The sequence below is a fragment of the Periophthalmus magnuspinnatus genome, chromosome 1 (assembly GCF_009829125.3).
Source record: "Periophthalmus magnuspinnatus isolate fPerMag1 chromosome 1, fPerMag1.2.pri, whole genome shotgun sequence".
Classification (NCBI taxonomy): Eukaryota; Metazoa; Chordata; class Actinopteri; order Gobiiformes; family Gobiidae; genus Periophthalmus; species Periophthalmus magnuspinnatus.
Genome location: NC_047126.1, coordinates 1670190 through 1683423, shown reverse-complemented (window position 1 = coordinate 1683423; position 13234 = coordinate 1670190). Strand labels below are relative to the sequence as shown.

At 42.0% G+C, this 13234-nt stretch overlaps 1 protein-coding gene across 1 annotated transcript in view; it reads left to right on the top strand.

The window, feature by feature from the left end:
• Positions 1-13234, top strand: part of stx8 (syntaxin 8) — a 53313-nt gene that overhangs the window by 38706 nt on the left and 1373 nt on the right. The gene's annotated exons all lie outside the window — the stretch shown is intronic.

Genomic DNA, 13234 nt, shown 5'->3' with positions numbered 1-13234 from the left:
ATCAAAAACACACCTGGAGTTTGCACACGCCTTTAAACAGTGTAATATGGGCCTTTAAACAGTGTAATATGGGCCTTTAAACAGTGTAATATGGGCCTTTAAACAGTGTAATATGGCCCTTTAAACAGTGTAATATGGCCCTTTAAACAGTGTAATATGGGCCTTTAAACAGTGTAATATGGCCCTTTAAACAGTGTAATATGGGCCCTTTAAACAGTGTAATATGGGCCCTTTAAACAGTGTAATATGGGCCTTTAAACAGTGTAATATGGGCCCTTTAAACAGTGTAATATGGGCCTTTAAACAGTGTAATATGGGCCTTTAAACAGTGTAATATGGGCCTTTAAACAGTGTAATATGGGCCCTTTAAACAGTGTAATATGGGCCTTTAAACAGTGTAATATGGGCTTTTAAACAGTGTAATATGGGCCCTTTAAACAGTGTAATATGGGCCCTTTAAACAGTGTAATATGGCCCTTTAAACAGTGTAATATGGGCCCTTTAAACAGTGTAATATGGGCCTTTTAAACGGTGTAATATGGGCCTTTAAACGGTGTAATATGGGCCCTTTAAACAGTGTAATATGGGCCCTTTAAACAGTGTAATATGGGCCCTTTAAACAGTGTAATATGGGCCCTTTAAACAGTGTAAAATGGGCCCTTTAAACAGTGTAAAATGGGCCTTTAAACAGTGTAATATGGGCCTTTAAACGGTGTAATATGGGCCCTTTAAACAGTGTAATATGGGCCTTTAAACAGTGTAATATGGGCCTTTAAACAGTGTAATATGGGCCCTTTAAACGGTGTAATATGGGCCCTTTAAACAGTGTAATATGGGCCCTTTAAACAGTGTAATATGGGCCCTTTAAACAGTGTAATATGGGCCCTTTAAACAGTGTAATATGGGCCTTTAAACAGTGTAATATGGGCCTTTAAACGGTGTAATATGGGGCCTTTAAACGGTGTAATATGGGCCCTTTAAACGGTGTAATATGGCCCTTTAAACAGTGTAATATGGGCCCTTTAAACGGTGTAATATGGGCCTTTAAACAGTGTAATATGGGCCCTTTAAACGGTGTAATATGGGCCCTTTAAACAGTGTAATATGGGCCCTTTAAACGGTGTAATATGGGCCTTTAAACAGTGTAATATGGGCCCTTTAAACGGTGTAATATGGCCCTTTAAACAGTGTAATATGGGCCCTTTAAACGGTGTAATATGGGCCTTTAAACAGTGTAATATGGGCCCTTTAAACGGTGTAATATGGGCCCTTTAAACAGTGTAATATGGGCCCTTTAAACGGTGTAATATGGGCCTTTAAACAGTGTAATATGGGCCCTTTAAACGGTGTAATATGGCCCTTTAAACAGTGTAATATGGGCCCTTTAAACGGTGTAATATGGGCCTTTAAACAGTGTAATATGGGCCCTTTAAACAGTGTAATATGGGCCCTTTAAACAGTGTAATATGGGCCCTTTAAACAGTGTAATATGGGCCCTTTAAACAGTGTGATATGGGCCCTTTAAACAGTGTAATATGGGCCCTTTAAACAGTGTAATATGGGCCTTTAAACAGTGTAATATGGGCCTTTAAACAGTGTAATATGGGCCCTTTAAACGGTGTAATATGGGCCCTTTAAACGGTGTAATATGGCCCTTTAAACAGTGTAATATGGGCCTTTAAACAGTGTAATATGGGCCTTTAAACAGTGTAATATGGGCCCTTTAAACAGTGTAATATGGGCCTTTAAACAGTGTAATATGGGCCCTTTAAACAGTGTAATATGGCCCTTTAAACAGTGTAATGTGGGGCCTTTAAACAGTGTAATATGGGCCTTTAAACAGTGTAATATGGGCCTTTAAACAGTGTAATATGGGCCCTTTAAACGGTGTAATATGGCCCTTTAAACAGTGTAATATGGGCCTTTAAACAGTGTAATATGGGCCTTTAAACAGTGTAATATGGGCCCTTTAAACAGTGTAATATGGGCCTTTAAACAGTGTAATATGGGCCTTTAAACAGTGTAATATGGGCCCTTTAAACAGTGTAATATGGGCCCTTTAAACAGTGTAATATGGGCCCTTTAAACAGTGTAATATGGGCCTTTAAACAGTGTAATATGGGCCCTTTAAACAGTGTAATATGGCCCTTTAAACAGTGTAATGTGGGGCCTTTAAACAGTGTAATATGGGCCTTTAAACAGTGTAATATGGGCCTTTAAACAGTGTAATATGGGCCCTTTAAACGGTGTAATATGGCCCTTTAAACAGTGTAATATGGGCCTTTAAACAGTGTAATATGGGCCTTTAAACAGTGTAATATGGGCCCTTTAAACAGTGTAATATGGGCCTTTAAACAGTGTAATATGGGCCTTTAAACAGTGTAATATGGGCCCTTTAAACAGTGTAATATGGGCCCTTTAAACAGTGTAATATGGGCCCTTTAAACAGTGTAATATGGGCCTTTAAACAGTGTAATATGGGCTTTTAAACAGTGTAATATGGGCCTTTAAACAGTGTAATATGGGCCCTTTAAACAGTGTAATATGGCCCTTTAAAGTGCATTAGTGGCACCATTTTTTCCAATTTTGCATGTACTTAAAATACACCAATTTTTGTGTTTTTCCCCACACATTTCAGTTTTAGCGCGGCCAGTTTTTCGACGTAAACAGTTTTAAGATCTTGTATTAAAAGTTCTTGTATCAAAGTTCAACAAACACGTGAGATATCGAGTCGATCTGTCGTCCTCGTCCTTTATAAACACATTTTATTCACATTTTCGGACGTGTAAGGATCGTGTTTGAGTGTTTCTGACCTCACACACACACACACACACACACACCGTCTCCATTACACTGCCTTTGTTTTACGTTGTTTGAGCAGCAGAATTTGTTTTGTGTCTCTTTTAGCCAATCGTTTGCGTCCGTACAGGTCCCAGTTTGCCCTGTGAAACGCCGCGTCGCTAAAACTCTGCGTCATTGTGCGCGGGTCCAGGGCCAACGGCCGGTCACACACACACCGACGAGGACGGCCCCCCAAATACTTGGTTTTGTCTGCGGCGTTCCCCTGGCGTCCGAGCGCGAGCTTGTTTGAATATCCCAGAGTCGACACTCAAGAGAAACCCTTCCTCCTTTCTTTTATCTGCAGTTTGAAACACTTTTTAAGGCAGTATACTTTTTTTTACCCACATTTTTGCACATTTTTCTGTAAATTGTTGTTTAATTTTCTGTATAATGTGACGCAGTGGACTAGACTTAGGCGGATTATTGAAAAACTGATAATATTATGGTTCAAAAAGAGAAGATTTTAAATGAAAATGGAAAAACGAAAGGGAAAAGTGGGAATACTGATTTTGATAGTTTGGGTTTAAGCGTCTGCTGAAACCTGATATGAACTGATACCAGGGGAGAGACTGAAAACAGATTTAATCCAAAATAAAATAAGACAGAAATGATCCAAATGTGTTATGTAACTGTGACGTGTCTCTCAAGGAACAACAGAACAACTTTGTATAAAAAAGTTCAAACGTTATAAAACTTTCTGGGCCGATTTAGGTCCCGTATTTTCTGGATTTTCTGGTGTGACTTATTCTCAGATTCGACTTATGTGAAATATATAGTTTTTGTTTCTAAATTATTGTCCAATTTTTGGCTAGTGCGTCTTATACTCCGGTGCGTCTTATACTCCGGTGTGACTTATACTCCGGCGCGTCTTATACTCTGGAAAATACGGTAATAATAGATCATAGTTTATTTGTTCAACCGACTGAACCGATGTCTGATCCAGTTTTTCCAGAATCGTCTCGTATAAAGTGACATTTCTGTTGCCCTGGCGTAAAATCGTCTGAACGCTGTTTTCAAGATACTGCAAAATATTTCAGAATGTTTGTAGGTAAATAAGTCCTTCTCAACACACAGTTAGCACGTGTCATGCTAACTGTAGGCCCTGCTCTGTCTGAGGCTTTGTTAGAATTTATGGTCAGATTGTCTTAAAATAAAGGTCAGATTAAAAAAAACTGACTTGGCTAGAACTGCAACAGGTCAGCTGATTTTTACTGTTAAATAAGTCCCTCTCAAATAACATTACAGTCACAAGCTAGCATTAGCATTAGCATAAGCCAACAGCTTTTCATCTGGGTTTTTTTTAAATCAAACTCCTAAACTGGACCATGAACACTCGTGACGATCACAGGCTCTTTAAAATGTGATGTTTAAATCCATTTTGTGTTTTTTCAGACGATCTTAAACCTTTTTTTGCCGTGTTTGCTAATGTGCGCATTGTGTTTCCATGGTAACAGATCTAAAATGTAACGTAAAAGCACAAAATCGACCTGTGGCTTAACCCTAAAACATATACAGTGCTGAACTAAATCAAATGTTTAAAAACCTTCATAAAGTGTTTAAAATATCCCAGAGTGCATTCCCCAGGGGTGTGAGGCTAACTGTAGGCACTGCTCTGTCTGAGGCTTTGTTAGACTTTAATCTGAGCTTTATTTTAACACAATCTGACCATAAAAGAACCAACTTGACCTGAGCTACAACGTACAAGCAGATTTTTACTATTAAACAAGTCGAGCGAGCTAGCATTAGCATTAGCATTAGCCAGCAGTTTTTCAGTTAGCCACTCTCACGTTTTTTGTGTAAAATCAAACTCTTAAACAGGACCACGAACGCTCGGATTGATCACAGACTTCTGAAAATGTGCCGTTTAAATCCATTTTGTTTTTCTTAAAACTTTTTTTGGCGACGTTTGCTAATGTGTCTCCATGGCAACAGATTTAAAACCTAACGTAAAAGCACAAAATCGACCTGTGGCTTAACCCTGACACATACACACTGCTCAGAAGCCTTCGTAAAGTATTTAAAATATCCCAGAGTGCTCGTGTTGTATTGTACGGACATGTGACAGCCTTTAAGGGCAAATGGAAAATTCCCTGCCGGTCGTCTGCGTCTCCTCCTCCTCTCCTCCTCCTCTCCTCCTCCTCCTCCTCTCCTCTCCGTCATCCCCTGTTCATGTCTCCAGCTGTTTGACACTCGTCTTTGTGGAGCTGAGAAGAGACTGAAAATACAACATGCCACGAGCTGTCAGAGCGGCTCCCCCGTCTCCGCGCTCGTGTTTATAATTCCTCGGCGTTGGACCTTTGTTTGTTTTTGTTAAGCTGGAGTTTTGTGTTTCGTCTCGGCTCGGGGACGCTCCGTTTTCACTATTTGTAAATCGATATAAATGTGTAGCCTCCTCGGTGAAAGTGGATTTAGCAGAAAGTGTTATATATTTTTAATTTTATAGATGTTTTATATATGTACATTTACTGTCAGTTAAATCAGACCTGACTCTTCAGATCTTTAACCATGTCCTAGTCGTTCTTACAGTCACAAGCTAGCATTAGCGTTAGCATTAGCGTTAGCATTAGCCAATGTTTTTTTCAGTAAGTCACTCTCACTGAAGTTGTATTGTAATCTTTAATCTTTTGATTCATTTTGTCGATCTTCCCCTGTTTTCACCTCCACCTGGACACGCCCACTGTGACACGCCCACTGTGACACGCCCACTGTGACGTCCGCACTTCCTCCTCCACTTTTATTTTCTTAATCGTTGATACTCGTAGGACTCGGCAGCGTCGCGTCGTCATTTTGGTACAAATTTTAAAAACCGTGCTGCTCTAGTGCGACGTGCGTCTGTCCACAGGGGGCGCTGCAGCTACACGGCGCTTTGTTGTGACGTTTACGGCGACGTCAGCTCCTATTGGACGCTGCAACGTGAACTCAGCTAGCAGCGTGTTTCTTTTATGAAGTGTTTTTAGATGAATATTGTGCTTTAAAATGTGTAAATTATAACAGAATGATTCAGAGATGAGAACCATAGAGACTCAAGCGCAATAGGATGGATTTAACGACTTTAATTTTTGACGCTCTGAGTTCCAACTCCCTTTGCTTCGTGCGCTAAGTCACTCCCCCTTCAGAGCGCGATCACAACACTATCAGCTGCATCTCACTAATGAAACTACGGCACATCACATCAGGTTTGTGAAGTCGTAGTCGTACAGTTTTATATCATGTTTTTTGTATATTTATGGAGAATTGTTGCGCGGGAGCGTGGGTGACGTAGGCTTGTGGGCGGAGCCTTGTACAAATCTTACAGCTAACCGCAGGGAGGGTTGAAATGGGGCCCGAGAAAGATCGCTAGATTACTCAAACATGCCTGGATGACGTTTAAAACATCTTCAGACGTGTTTTTGATGAACGAACACCATTATAACATGGCAGAAAGTAAAAAAAAATGTGAAAATTGTTCTTAATAAACCACTTTTTTGTTCTTTATGTGTTGTTTTCGTCAGACTATGAAAAAATTAGACATTTAAACCTAAAATGAAGCCTGTTTATTGGCTCTTTAACGCAGCAGTTGCTTTGGTTTGGAGTGGATAGTTTTAAGATTCTTGAACTCTATTGTATTTTAATGAGAAAATCGTCGACAAAGTTTAAACCCGACCATAAAACGCGACGGCTCCTTGCAATCTGCATATTCACAAAAGTCATTATACCTGCCCCCCCGTCTCAGCGCGGCGCCCCCTTTAGAACGCCGCCACGATCTGAATAGGACCAGGCGCTTTTCAAGGAGCGGCTTCAGGAAACAGAGGTGCTGGAGGGGGCGCTCTCACGGGACTAATCTGCGGAGAGCACCACTTGTTCCTCACATCCTGCAGGTGGCTCGCGTTTCAAGAGCGTTACAAAGCTGTGGGAGGAGCAGAGAAGGAACGCCATTATGTCACGATTCAAAGAGTAAAAAATGGCTAAAGTTTAATAGCGTCAGATTTGGGTTTTCAGATGTTTCTCCTGTTTTAGCTGTTTCTTCTCATTGAACCTCTGAAGTTTTATTTGGACTGATTCATGTTTGAGTTTTAATCTTTAATCCACTATTTTCAAGACGCCATTTTGCTTTTCAATCCCCGTTTTCACCTCCACTGTGACACGCCCCCTGTGACACGCCCACTGTGACGTACACGCCCTGGTGTTGTTTTACATGAATATTGTTGATTTAAAATGTGTAAATTATAACAAAATGATCCACAGAGATGAGAACCATAGAGACTCAAGCTCAATAGGGCGGATCTAGGTCTAGTTCAGTCGACTTCTATTGACTTTACTCTACTTTTTATGTCAGTACTAAAGTTTAGCAAAGATGGAATAAAAGCGATGGCCAACTTTTGATTTTGCATTAGGTCTTAATATTAGATGTAAAAAATGGGAAGTTTTCCAGCTAAAATTATTAAATTAATTTTATTATTATTATTATTATTGTATCTTTTTATTATTACACTTTTTAATATATATAATCCCTTCGTCTGTAAGGAATGATTTTGTATGTATTTATTACTCTTATTATTATTTATTTATTTATTTTACTTTTTTAATATATAATCCCTATGTTTGTAAGGCGTGATTTTGTTTTTTTATTTATTTATTTATTATTTTTATCAGTATTATTATTATTTTTTTTTTTATTATTATTTTTTAATTTATTTTATATTTTATCAAACTTTTTTATATATAATCCCTTCGTCTGTTATTATTACTATATGTATATTTTTTATCCTCATTGTGCATTTACTTTTATTTATTATTTTTATCAGTATTATTATTAATTTTTATATTTTTTTATTTATTTATTTTATATTTTATCTATTATATTTTATCTATCTATATTTTACTTTTTTATATATAATCCCTTTGTCTGTAAGGCCTGACTTTGTATATTTATTACCACTATTATTATTATTATTATTATTACTATATGTATATTTTTTTATCCTCATTGTGCATTTATTTTTATTTATTTATTTTCTTTTTTTTATATTCCCATCAAAAGGGGATCTGGGGGAAACAGGTGGAGGTGTGGCGTTTAAAAAGGGGAAAATGTGGTCAAAATGTGACTTGTGTAACTGCAGACGCCATCGACATGTGAATAAAATAATAAATAACATACATACAAACCTCGTTACCATAAAAACCTGTTTCTTTAGCTCCGGGGGTCGCGTCTCTATACAAACCCTCTGAACCGTGAGCGGACGCCATTGAGGAAGTGCCGGGGTCGGGGTCAGAGGTCACGTGCTCTCTTTTCTCTCTCCCCAATTATTCGTCACGATTCGTCTTCCTGATGTGTCTGAAATCATCGAGAGGGGATGAGGACCAGGCGGCGGCGGCGGCGGCGGCGGTGGCGGGACGCTCTGGGTGGTCAGGGGGATGAGCGCAGCGCTGACCGTTAGCATCACGGCTAATCTATCAGGCAGGAAGCGGCGTATTGTCTCGTGGTCTCTGGGGACGGGCGTCTGGTGCTGATGCAAACCAAATCCTGGATGTGCAAGTTGTTTGAAAATGACGTATCGCACAGTAGGGCATTATTTATTGAGATCGTTGCCATGGTTTCGTGGAGTCACTGACAGATGTTGCTGGCTCATATCTGTGTGTGTGTGTGGACGTGTGTGTGTGGAGTGTGTGTGTGTGTGTGTGTGTTCTTCTCTGCAGTGATATAAAGATAATTACTGTGAATTTGTGTATTTGCCTTGAAAATGAGGCTCTTTAAAATGTCATTTTTGCACTTGTTTTGGTCCCGGTTCAGTCCCGGTTTAGTCCTGTTTTAGTCCTGATTCAGTCCCAGTTCAGTCCCGGTCCAGTCCCGGTTCAGTCCCGGTTCAGTCCCGGTTTAGTCCTGTTTTAGTCCTGGTTCAGTCCCGGTTCAGTCCCGGTTCAGTCCCGGTTTAGTCCTGTGTTAGTCCTGGTTTAGTCCTGATTCAGTCCCGGTCCAGTCCCGGTTCAGTCCCGGTTTAGTCCTGTGTTAGTCCTGGTTTAGTCCTGGTTCAGTCCCAGTTTAGTCCCAGTTCAGTCCTGGTTTAGTCCTGGTTCAGTCCCGGTTCAGTCCCAGTTTAGTCCCGGTTCAGTCCCGGTTCAGTCCCGGTTCAGTCCTGGTTCAGTCCTGGTTTAGTCCTGGTTTAGTCCTGGTTTAGTCCTGTTTTTTTGTGTATTTGCCTTTAAACTCTTTAAAACTCTTCATTTTCGCTCTTGTTTTCCTCTTTTTTCCGTGTGCGTTGTTATTGATGATCTGTTGTGATGGTATTTGAAACACGCCGCCGTGTCGACTCACGCAGATCGGCGGCGCTAAACGTGGGCGGGGTCTTGACGTTAAACGCTGGCATATGGACTCGACGCCAACATGAGGTTTCAGTTTGATTAGACCAACATGGCTTCTATCTGCTCCCTGTGGGAACCGCCACCAATTAGGCGTTTGAGGAGACGCACGGCCCAAGAATGAGAGATATGTAAACTCGGAGTGAAAGCCGGGGAATACCAGACGCCCGCAGAGTAATTAGGGACACGGCGAGGCGCTGGGAGACCGCCGGGGGAACGCCGGCGTCCGCACAGCGACGCCTTTGAAGCTCATGAGTAAACGGACTGAGACTTTTGCAGGAAACTCAGTAGGAAACTCTCAGTCAGGCTCAGGATCAGGACTAATGATCGATCGTAATCATATTTGTAAAACATGTTGTTGTGGGAGCGACGGTGGCTCAGTCAGTAGAGCGTTTGTCCGCTGATCTGAAGGTTGGCGGTTTGATTCCTGTTGAAGGTGGAAGAATGTTTTATAAAAATGTATAAGTTGCATTCATTGTGTACCTCAAAATGTGACATCGGTTTAAATAATTTTTATACAAATTAAATAAAGAAGCAGTCCTCAACACTGGGCGTGTGACGCTAACTGTAGGCACTGCTCTGTCTGAGGCTTTGATAGACTCTAATCTGAGCTTTATTTTAACACAATCTGATCAGAAAGAACTGATTTACCTGGAACTATAATAATCTGATTTGATCTGATTTGTGCTGTTAAACGAGTCCCTTTTAAACGACATTACAGTCAGAAGCTAGCATTAGCATTAGCATTAGCATTAGCCAACAGTTTCCACTGAGTCACTCTCACGTTTTTGTGTAAAATCAAACTCTTAAACAGAACCATGAGCTCGGACTGATCACAGACTCCTGAAAATGTGCTGTTTACATCCATGTCGGGGTTTAGTCCTGGTTTAGTCCTGGTAAGTCCTGGTTTAGATCTGACTTGGTCCTGGTTTAGCTCTGGTTTAGTCCTGTTTTAGTCCCAGTTTAGTCTCGGTTTAGTCCCGGTTTAGTCCTGTTTTAGTCCTGGTTTAGTCCTGTTTTAGTCCTGGTTTAGTCCTGTTTTAGTCCTGGTTTAGTCCTGGTTTAGTCCTGTTTTAGTCCTGGTTTAGTCCTGTTTTAGTCCTGGTTTAGTCCTGTTTTAGTCCTGGTTTAGTCCTGTTTTAGTCTCTGTGGTTCTTCTCCTCGATCTTTCTCTTTTCCCCACTGTTTTTTATTTTTAAACGTGCTTTTTTAACCCATTTTTCATGTTTTTTCCTCGAGTTTTCTGATGTAAAACCCTTTTTCTCTGCGTTTATCTCCTTCGTGACATCACTGCAGACTCTCCGTACACAAAGTCCACACCGTCACACAGATCTGAGCTGTAAGTTCCGTCATACTGGGGCGTGCGTACGTGTTTTTAAAGCTGCATTACCAAAGCGCTCTCCCGTCGAGCGTCTTTAAAGCTGCATCATGGCCGGTCTCTGGGTGGTGACTTTAATAAAAACTGTAATATTTTGTGATCTCGGGGCCGGGGGTTTGATGAAGTGTGAGTGAGCTTAAACACATTTTTTCGTCTGCTTCCATAGTATCAGTGAAAAACAATGATTATCCTCTCCAGGCAGAATCAGAACCACATGCCTATCAAAGTGTGCAATCTGCGGCCGTAAAGAGGCCGTGAGGCGCATGTAAACGGCATTAAGTCACCAGGAACCAGCACAGATCCAACAGAGGACGGGGACTTTAGGCAGGTACAAGAGACAGAGGGACGGGGACTTTAGGCAGGTACAAGAGACAGAGGGACGGGGACTTTAGGCAGGTACAAGAGACAGAGGGACGGGGACTTTAGGCAGGTACAAGAGACAGAGGGACGGGGACTTTAGGCAGGTACAAGAGACAGAGGGACGGGGACTTTAGGCAGGTACAAGAGACAGAGACGGGTTTATGTTCAGACGTACAGGACTGAGACACTCCCACAATAATCAACAGTGACCCCTGACCTCACCTGGATCAGCCCCGCCCTCTACAGACTTGAACTCGATCTGCAAATGAGTGTGGACTAGTCCTGGACACACCTGCAGCTGCATGTCCTGGTTTAGGCCCGGTTTAGTCCCGGTTTAGTCCTGGTTTAGTCCTGGTTTAGTCCTGGTTCAGTCCTGGTTCAGTCCTGGTTCAGTCCTGGTTCAGTCCTGGTTTAATCCTGGTTTAATCCTGTTTTAGTTCTGGTTTAGTCCTGGTTCAGTCCTGGTTCAGTCCTGGTTCAGTCCTGGTTTAATCCTGTTTTAGTCCATGTTTAGTCCCGGTTTAGTCCCAGTTTAGTCCATGTTTAGTCCATGTTTAGTCCATGTTTAGTCCTGGTTCAGTCCTGGTTCAGTCCGGGTTCAGTCCTGGTTCAGTCCTGTTTTAGTCCCGGTCTAATCCTGTTTTAGTCCATGTTTGTGGATCTCTTCTTCACTGTGGTTTTCCTCGAGGTTCCTCCTTTTACTCATGTTTTTTTTTTTTAGTTCTTTCTTTCCAGGACAGGGGGCGCTCTGCTCTGGGACACTTCTTTATTTGCTTGTTTTGTGTTGATTAATTTCTTGTCTGTTTCTGTTTCATTGTTGATTTTCTCACTTTCTGTTTAAATCATTTCTCATGTTCAGGCCAAAGAGGCGACGCTTCTGTGATTTTAGGGTTTTACAAAATTGAATTTAATTGGGGAAAAGGGGGAAGTACATTTACTGATCTTTTCTTCTGTAAAAGCTCAAAGCACAACTAAAATGTGACAGAGCTGCAGATTAAGAACAAATATAAAAGTCTTAGCCAGTCGTGTAAAACCAGTGAAGAGTGAAACCACAGAGACTCAAACTGAACATTTCTCTGCTTAAAGACTCAAAACGGAACATTTCTCTGCTTAAAGAACATTTTTATGAGTTTGTGTCGGGGATATAATTACTGTGAGGTGAGGTCAAGGGTCAAGGGTCGTGTATCTCCCCCCAAACCCCCGGGGCCCAAACACGGGACCTGAGCTTCTCGAGTTTAGCCTTTACGTACGTCCAGCCCTGTCCATGGACCGTGTGCATTTGAGCGACTCCCCGTGACACTTTGAGCGGCGAGAACGAGCGAAGTGACCGCGAAGGAGTTCAAGTCGCACCATGTGACCGCTCTGACCAATCAGAGCTTGAGTTTAGCGAGAGCGGACACAGAGCGTAGATTAGAAAGAGTTTTTATATTGTGTTGTATTGTAAGGTGAGCTTGAGTGCCCAGAAAGGCGCCCTGTAAATAAAATGTATTATTATTATTATTATTATTATTATTATTATTATTATTTAAGACAACAGACGGATTTTGAACTGAGAAAAAGTAGTTTATCTTGTGAAAATAAGTAAAAATCTCCACGAAGTCGACCTTTGTGAAAGTTGTAGGTGCCTTGTCCGTCAGTCCCCGTCAGTCCTGTTAGTCTCTGTCAGTCCTGTTAGTCTCCGTCACTCCTGTCAGTCTCCGTCAGTCCTGTTAGTCTCCGTCAGTCCTGTTAGTCTCCGTCAGTCCTGTTAGTCTTCGTCAGTCTCCGTCAGTCTCTGTCAGTCCCCGTCAGTCCCTGTTAGTCTCCGTCACTCCTGTCAGTCTCCGTCAGTCCCCGTCAGTCCCTGTTAGTCTCCGTCACTCCTGTTAGTCTCCGTCAGTCCTGTTAGTCTCTGTCAGTCTCCGTCAGTCTCCGTCAGTCCCCGTTAGTCTCTGTCAGTCCTGTTAGTCTCCGTCAGTCCTGTTAGTCTCCGTCAGTCCTGTCAGTCTCCGTCAGTCCCCGTCAGTCCCTGTTAGTCTCCGTCACTCCTGTTAGTCTCCGTCAGTCCTGTTAGTCTCCGTCAGTCCCCGTCAGTCCCTGTTAGTCTCCGTCACTCCTGTTAGTCTCCGTCAGTCCCTGTTAGTCTCCGTCAGTCCTGTTAGTCTCCGTCAGTCCTGTCAGTCTCCGTCAGTCCCCGTCAGTCCCTGTTAGTCTCCGTCACTCCTGTTAGTCTCCGTCAGTCCTGTTAGTCTCTGTCAGTCTCCGTCAGTCCCCGTTAGTCTCTGTCAGTCCTGTTAGTCTCCGTCAGTCCTGTTAGTCTCTGTCAGTCTCCGTCAGTCC